The sequence below is a fragment of the Geospiza fortis genome, unplaced genomic scaffold, assembly GCF_000277835.1.
Source record: "Geospiza fortis unplaced genomic scaffold, GeoFor_1.0 scaffold119, whole genome shotgun sequence".
Taxonomy (NCBI): domain Eukaryota; kingdom Metazoa; phylum Chordata; class Aves; order Passeriformes; family Thraupidae; genus Geospiza; species Geospiza fortis.
The window spans coordinates 676,237-685,248 of record NW_005054486.1 but is presented as its reverse complement, the minus strand read 5'-3'; positions in this window follow the sequence as shown (position 1 = coordinate 685,248).

Below are 9,012 nucleotides of genomic sequence, written 5' to 3'. Positions count from 1 at the left end.
TGAGGGAAGAGATGAGGATCTGACTCCATGTTTCAGAAGGCTTGATTTATTATTTTATGATATATATTACATTAAAACTATACTAAAAGAATAGAAGAAAAGGTTTCATCAGAAGGCTAGCTAAGAATGGAATAGCAAAGAATGATAACAAAAGCTTCTGTCTTGGACAGAGAGTCTAATCCAGCTGACTGTGATTGGCCATTAGTTAGAAACAACTCTGAGACCAATCACAGATCCACCTGTTGCATTCCACAGCAGCAGATAATCAATGTTTACATTTTGTTCCTGAGGCCTCTCAGCTTCTCAGGAGGAAAAATCCTAAGGAAAGGATTTTTCATAAAAGATGTCTGCGACAGGGACGTGGCTCAGTGGTGGTACTGCTAGGTTCATGCTTGGCCTTGATGACCTTAGAGATGTTTTCCAGCCCTAATGACACTGTGAAACACCTCCTACAAGGTGTAAATCGTGATTTTTCCCTCTGTAATCACAGGGGTGCACATCAAATCCGTTTTTCCGACTGTGGCAGATGAAAACCTTGTCTAGATGCTCTATGCAAAGCTGTTGACAACTATGTGTGGCAGGCTGAATTTCAGATACATATAGAAGATCTTAAATGTTTCTTATAGATCTGACCCTCTGCTCCTTTCTCCCCTAAATCTTTATTTTATTTATTTTTGCTCCTAATGGACCCATGTGGAACTATGTCCACACATGATAAAGAGCTGCAGGCTGCATTTTTGGTGATGTTACCAGTTGCCCATATCAACACATGTAAGAGAGAAAAAAAATCCTCATTTATACTGAGCGTTGAATTTTCACAATAAGTCAACAAATCTAAGTCAGATCTCAATTACTTGCACTCTTGTTGATGTTGCCCACAACATGTTGTTTTTTTTTTCACCTTGCAAAAATCCAAAAGAGGCATTCAGCTTTCAACACCTTTAGGCTTTGTTATGACATAATGGCTTAGCTTTGTAACAACAAGATGAAATATTGACTGTCATGGAATTGACTGTCAAACCGATCTTTGTGTGGTTTGGTTTTTTTTTTTTTATAAATTAAAGCTGTCTTCTCATTTTCAGCTCTGCATACAATACCTGTGTTCTGAGAAATGGATTGTTTGGAAAGTCTGTGCACTGTGACAAGAAAAAGACTGTTCCTACTTACTGTGATTAAATTTAGGGCTGAAAAGCTACGAATGCAAGGCACATGGGACAGGTGGCTCATCTGTAATAGCAGCCATTTCTGCTACATTTGATGTCTGGACACCAAAAAAAAATCCAAAAACCATGGAATGAAGTGTAGTTTTAAAATAATCTGAACACGTTACAACAGACAACAGCATTGATTATGTGATTTATTTTGCTGCAAATTTCTAACATTAATAAATAGACTCTGTTAAATGTCTGAAAAATGCAGTCACATGGGTACCTCTTGGTATTAATCATGGACAGCTCTGTAGCACTATACCTTGATTTTCCAAAGCAGGTTTCTTGGGCAAATAAAATAAATGAAAAAAAAAGATACAAGAACTTCTAGCAATCCTTTTAAAACCCCACACTTACAAAAGGCATTTTTAGAGAAGAGAACCCCTGAAAAGCAGTGGTTTACTGCACATCATATGCTTGAGCCATCTCAGCTTTTTCACAGCAGGAAATCTGATCAGAGCATATGGTAAATTCACATGCAAAAGCACGACAGACTTAAAATGGCAGTTCCTAATTAGCACCTTATTAGTGTTCAGGTTCTGGCAGTGTTAGCAGCAGCATGAAATGTATGGTCTAGATTTTGCATTTAGGATGGAATTACAGCAGTTAAAACGGATTTTGTGAAATTTGGGTTGATTTTAATGTCAGCATAGATCGTCTACAATGCAAAATTACATTAGGCTTTTGAAATCCTTGAAATTTTGGGCAACTGTACGCAAAACAAAACTCTGTGTTAATATACTACGAATGTTCCACAGGCTGCGCTTGCTTTTTCCACATGCAATTTTCAGACAAAAGAGCTAAACTTGCCTGAAGTTTGCCAAAGATAATTGCAGTGCTGTCGTTAAGAGTTCTCTGTGACCAATCTGCATTTATTTTGCACAAAGTAACAGTTAGTGAGTAAAACAGGGAAATTACCTCTAGTTAGATTCATGAAAGATTTTTTTTTCATATTGATTTTATCAAAGCAAATATTAAGTTACTTGTGATTTGGGCTTGTCATATGGACATTTACAGACTGAGAATGATGGGATGAGTAAGGATGGAGAAAAAACTTTTGCTGTTACCTTACTGAAAGAGCCCTGAAAGGTACCAGAAAGGTAGTATTGCTTATAACCAAAAATGTTTGGTTTGCCTGAATGGTTTACCTGCTAGGCATGTCTGGACTGCTCATCTGAGCCATCTCACAAGGTATATTCTACCTTTCCATTTGACATTTAAATAAAATGGTAGAGAATCACTGTTGACAAAATTGTTGTAAACAATGGCAGTGAGAGATCAGCCTGCCTAGCAGTAGGAAACAAGAATGTAAGGGTTTGTTTTTTTGGGTTTTTTTTTATGCAGTAACCACACTGGAAGATTGGTTCTACCAGGAAACAGAAAAATATATTCTTGCTAAGTGAAATCATTAAACACATTTCCAACACACTAACTCTTTTGGGAAGTTGCTTGTCTATTTAAACCTAACCCCCCAACTATTCAGCACTCGTTTGCATAGCCAGAATGTCTGCAGTTATTCAGGGTGGGGTTGGGTTGGGCTGGATTTCCACCAAACAATGACCAGAGGGAAAGCCATGAGCTGCAAACCTTGTGTGTGACTCTTTAGGGAGCAAAGAATAAGGTAAAGCACTTGGCCTGCCTGAAAACCTAAATGAAACCTAAACAAAGAATAAGGTGAAGCACTTGGCCTGCCTGAAAACCTAAATAACACATAAACAAAGAATAAGGTGAAGCACTTGGCCTGCCTGAAAACCTAATTGCTATTGGCACTTCTGCTGGTTGCTGGTTGATCTCCATGAGGCACAGAAGCTGATGAGATTGGACAAGGAAAATAATTCACAAGGCCATCAGAAGTGGTTTTGGACTGATTTGTATGTGGTTCTTTGCCTGATTAAGTAATAGCTGTTTCCATTGATTTGCATGTGGAAAAATACTTTGATAAAGTGAAAAAACACCACAAAAGAGATAAACCAGTTATTTTCTTAGTAGCAATGTGAGGTCTGCTGTTCTCAGGATTTAGCTCTGTAGCTCTGGGTACACTGTCTGAATTTTCAGAAACACAAAACATGAGGACAGGTAGGTATTCAAATCAGCACTAATAGTCTTTTTTACTTGTTTAGTGCCTGGAACAGAGTGAAAACAAAACTGAAAACCCACCTGTGATAAATTAGGTGTCTGGCTTTTTTTTTTTTGTTTATCTCTTCTATGGTCAAATTAATGTGAACAAGTGCTACCTGCTTCTTGTTTCATTTTTTTCTTTTTTTTAAATTTGTTTGTCTTGTTTTTTGTTTTATTTTTTTACTTGAGGGGGAATGTTTTCTGATATTGGCAATTTTTGTTTAATTCCATAGGTGGCTATAGTAATGTAATATCACTTAAGTTCCTTAAATTAATAAATCGAGGGAATGTGAGCACTTTTAGCACAAACTCTTGCCTAAAATTGCTTGAGTAAGCAAAGAGATTGTTATAGAGATGAAATGATTAAAACAAAAGATTAAAAAAAAATGTCTTATTACATTTAGAGGTTTGAGTATTCACCAAAAATGAACACAGAGGCTGCATGTTCTTTCATTAGTTTCACTAAAATGTAGTGTGCCTAAGCAAATTAGTTAAAGCTGTTTAGAGAATTAAATACGACTGCAGGAGGATAATTTTAGTGTCTAATCTCACATAGTCATGCCAAGCTAATTTTATTCTCCCTTTTCCCTTTTTAACTCAATGCATTTATATAAACCCATGATAACTTGCTTTCCCTCTTTATAAATATATATGTATATGTGGAGACTGATATATATATTTATGTATATAGTGTGTATATATATATACATGTACAAATATTTATAAAGATATGCACCATCATCTGTAGGACTAAAATTCAGGAAAATATCTCAACTCTACATACTGACTGGGAGAGAGGGAACAAAAATAAATGTCAGATTAAACTGTGGATTTGTTTCTTTTGAGTGCTGTGTATTTGGTGACACTTCTAACTTTCCACCAGTGAGTTTTACCATATTTAGGGAGTGAGCCAGAAGAAATAAATTATGTGTTCTGAATCAGATCATTGAAAAATATAAATTCGTATGTCTCCATTTGAGTAACTTACATTTTATTACTTGTGCTGTGACAGAAGTTAAAGTGTGTTTTGTTCTTGATTTCAAGGCCCTATATTGGTAAATATTGCCTCTATATGATATGAGAGGACTGAGGATAATCCATGCCCTGTGGGTAGGAAAGAAATTAACTGTAAGTTCTTTTAATGGATATTCTCCATTTTCAGACCCCAGCGATTATCAGACCTGTGATCTGAAAAGAAGATATAAAGAATAGGATTTCTTAAAAAATTTTGTGTTTTTTTTTTTTGTGGTTTTTTTTTTTTTTTTTTAGTGTTCTCCCACACTTCCAAAATAAGAAACATCACTTCTGGTATCATCATTAGAACATAATAGTACAGAAGCCATTAAAAAATATGTTAGATTGATCATTATTTATGTGATATATAAAAATTATATATCAATATATATATTGATATATATAAAATAATGATCATTACTTTTTTGCTAAATAGGGGGATTCAATGATTTTGAATGTAAGCTGCAGGATAAGAGCATGCAACACCCAAGCAGGCTGTACAGAGGAAGAAACTACCAACAGAAAACTTCATTCCACAGCACAGTCTGCACATTTTGATGTTTCTTTCTTATGAACTTGTAGAAAAAAAGTTTTGTCACTTTTATTACTTTTTATTACTGTTACTAATATCTCTGTTAGAAACCATTGCTACCATAAGGAAGAAGTAGTTTGATTAGCCTTTGTAAGAAAAAGGCAGTAATGCAGTTTTACTGCTATTTACTTAATACTTTTTATATAGAAAAAAAATATTTTTGTGTGTTATCAAGAGTTGTTATTCTCAGAAAATGAATAAAGAGCTTCATGGGCATTTACCCTTGAAGACTGGCTGCTTTATAGAATTTAGTCAGAGTAGCAACAAAACTGTATTTGGGGCTGCACTTGCAGTATCTACATGCACAGCAAAACAAGTGAAGGACAAACTGATGTGTGGCCAAGTACAACTTCACCCTCTGCTCTGGATTTTTCTTTCTGTTGTTGAAAGAAGCCAAATGCAGAGCCCTTTTTGAATGTTTTGTTCAAATTGAGAACATTTGGATTGGAATGGTTCATCACCCCTTTGCACAACCTGGCTGACGAGGGGGTAGCTGTGGGGTAGGAGGGGCAAGATTTGCTCTGCTCTTAAAACCATCCTGGGATAGCAGCCTGAAAGTCACAGGACAGGCCTCTCATCTCTTCTTTGATTAAAGGCTTGGCTTGCATAGACCCAGCCTTAATGTTTGTTATAATATGAAGTGACAGCTTTGAGAATTTTTTTCCTCAAGTTGATGTTGTCGGGGATGGGGTATTCGGCTGCAGCGTGCAGATGATGTCCTTAAACTGTTCCTGTGATGTCCTTGAAGAGTTTGTTGGGGAGGTTAAACTTAATTAAATAGAAAGAATTAGATTAGAAATATGTGAGGAATCTGCTGAATCGCTGAAAAAGCTACGTTTTCTTCTAAAATAACTCTTTATAGTTTGATCCATACACACCTAGCTGTGGACTAGGTAAAATGAAAGAATGCTGGCTGCTCCTGGAACAAGCCATCAGTATAAAGGAAAGAGTAACAGTCCTCAGCACAACGTGAGGAAAATAAGAAAACAAACAGGCTGTAGTGATGGGTGATTCCAATTTCCCAGTATGAACTGGGAGAGCTGAAAAGCATGGCACAATGAAAAATAAAATTATAGAAGAAATAAAGAGTTATTGACCTGTGGTGTCAGAGTACTAATAGGACTTGTCCTTTCCAATCTCAGCAAAAATGTGCAGTTAGTAGATTAGAAACAGCAAAGCCACTTGGTTCAAGTGACCCCATGATTAAATTCAATATAACTTAGAACACTAAGCCAAATAGATCAAAACCACAATATGAACTCTCAAAGGTCTATATGGAAAAAAAAAATTGGAGGAAAGGAACAATAATGGAAGGTGTTTCAAGTGATGAATTAAGTTTTTTTTTCTAACAGTGCCAAGATGCAGATTTCTTGGGAGAAGGAAGATATGAATGTGGGGAATTAATCCTTACAATCTGACCATTGTACTTTCTGTGAACTTTATATTAGATAAATGTGTTCTATTACTGAATCCCTGCTAAAATTATTGTGCAAGATCCATAGTTGCAGCTTTACCTGAGAGAGTGGGGACAAATATCACTGTCTATTTATATCTATTTGCTAATCACAGGAGGGTGGCTTGGGTTATGGCTGTTCCTCTATTAAGTGATTTAACCTCAATCCTCGACTTCAGCAGGGGAAAGCCTTTGTAGAAGTTTATATTTTATTGTTCTAGCATTGCAGAAAAAGATACCAAAATCTAGGAATCACACTGGAGAGCTCCTAGACATGCTCTGAACATGGTGATGCAGATGTGGAATTAATGCATTTGTGCTATGCCTCTTCTAAAATAGCAGTGTAGGTACTTGAGCCATCTTTGGTTAGATTTTAAACTTGAATACACCTTCTTGTTCTGGCTCATTTAAAATTGCAAACTGGAAATAAGAAAAAGAAGTATCACTTTTTCAAAGAATATACCACAAATGGTCAGAATATTCAGATGTGACCAGTACAAGGCAGTATAGGCAAATCTTATAAGATTATTTATGCAGAATCTGGTAGAGCCTTTCCTTGTTTTCAAGGGAAAAGATGGAAAAAAAAAAACCCAAACACTTCATTGCTATGAGGTTTGGTGCTAAAGCTGCAGTTTTGTGCCCTTTGTTGGACAGGCTGTCTTTGTGGCTGTTCAGGCTTCAGTCTGCTCCTGTAGGCACACTGATAATTCATTTAATTTTGCAATGATATTTCCTTTGAGCAGTATACAGAGTATTCCAGTTGCGTTCTCTCGCTTAATTTTTACGCTTCTTTGATCATTTGTGTAAGTAGAAAACATCATGGAGATTAATAAATCATAAAACCCTACTGCCTCCCAAGAAGCCAGTATACTTTTAGCACTTGAAGTTCCTTTGAGCAGTATACAGAGTATTCCAATTGTGCTCTCTCGCTTAATTTTTATGCTTCTTGGATCATTTGTGTAGGTAGAAAACATCATGGAGATTGATAAATCATAAAACACTCCCTCCCAAGAAGTCAGTATACTTTTAGCACTTAAAGCCTCTTTAGAGGTACATTTTATGCAAATTTTGGAACTTACTCTCAAAAAATATCTCCAGGGATCAGGGACTTCCTTATGGCTTGTCCAAGATTTCAATGAGTGTGGGCTGCAGCTCTCTGGATATATTTTTTTAAAAATTATTTTTAAGTATTATTTTTACCAGAAAGAAGTCTTTTGTCTTACTTTGTATTAATCATTTTTTCTTTAGTCCACATTACTGAGAATCTAGTAACTTCCATTTTCTCAGTACAGTATTAGAGTCAATGCCCATCAAATGGAAAGAGAAGGGAGGAGTTAAACAACAACACAGGAACTGAGATGAAGAAGTATCTTTGTACCCTAGAATATAATGGAAAATGCTGACAATATCAAATATCATGACATTATATCAAAATAAAATGTTCACCTCATTTCTAAACTTCTCTCATCAGACATTTCAAAATATTTTTTAAATTGTTTGAAAAATAAATGGAATAGAAAAAAATGCTTCACTAAAAAAATTAGGGTATTTAGACCTAGTATTAGATTACTTGAGCATAAGGGCACAAACTGGGATCTCCTGATTCTTGATAAAGGCCTTGCAGGCAGGGTTATTGCACAAGGTGGATTAGTTTTCCTTTTCACTGAGCAGAATTGCTGCTCAGCGCCCACAAAGTGTTGTGGGTCAAAAGTGTTGGAGGATGGCTTTGTGCAAATTTATTTTTCATACTGGAATTTTCAGAGCAGCCTTTTAGAGATAGCTCTGCTCATTTTGTTCTAACTATGGGTTATGGCAGAGCAGTGCATGTCTGAAACCTCCTTTTTTATTGTCAAAATAAACATCTGAGTTTAAAAAAAAATGAATCTGCTTCAAATACTGTCTTGGGGATTGTGGCAAGCATTCATAAGGACGTGCCTGACAGAGCATTTGTTCTGTAGCTCACAGGCATAACGAGGTTGAGAGGCTCTCCACTTGTTCAGTTTGTGGACCAGCATCCAGATCAGCTGAAGGATGACATTTTTGGAGTATTACATCTGCAGATCACATCAAACATATGCAATGCCATATGGTCACCAAGTGGTTATGGGCTTTTTATTTATTAGGTAAGCTACCAGAGCTAATATTAGGTATGGAGCAGTTTATATGCCATCAACAGAGAAAAGAACCCAGTATATTAGAAACAAGATGAAAACTCAAAGAAATAAATCTTATTACTGTTTTTTTACAGAGGTGTGCAATGGCAATAATGAATCCTGTGGAGATAGCCAGATCAGACTTCATCCTGAAGGAATCATGCACCCAGGTATGTTTGGTCAGCCCTCAAATTGCAATGATAAAATTGCCTTTTATCAGCAATTCCTCATGCCAGGCAATGCACCAATATCTTGTACTAACAAATGGGTAAAACTGGCAGCATCTGTCCCAGCTTTAATCAGCACCTAGTTTTACATCTGCTGTATCTAGCTGGGGTCCTGTTATTCAAGAAGTTAATTTATCTTCACTTCCTCTTCCCCAGTCCTGCCCTCTTCCCGTTTAATCTCTTTGATTTACCCTCATGCCCTCAGCTTTAAACATGGATATCCTAGATATCCCTCAAGTCAGGGAAA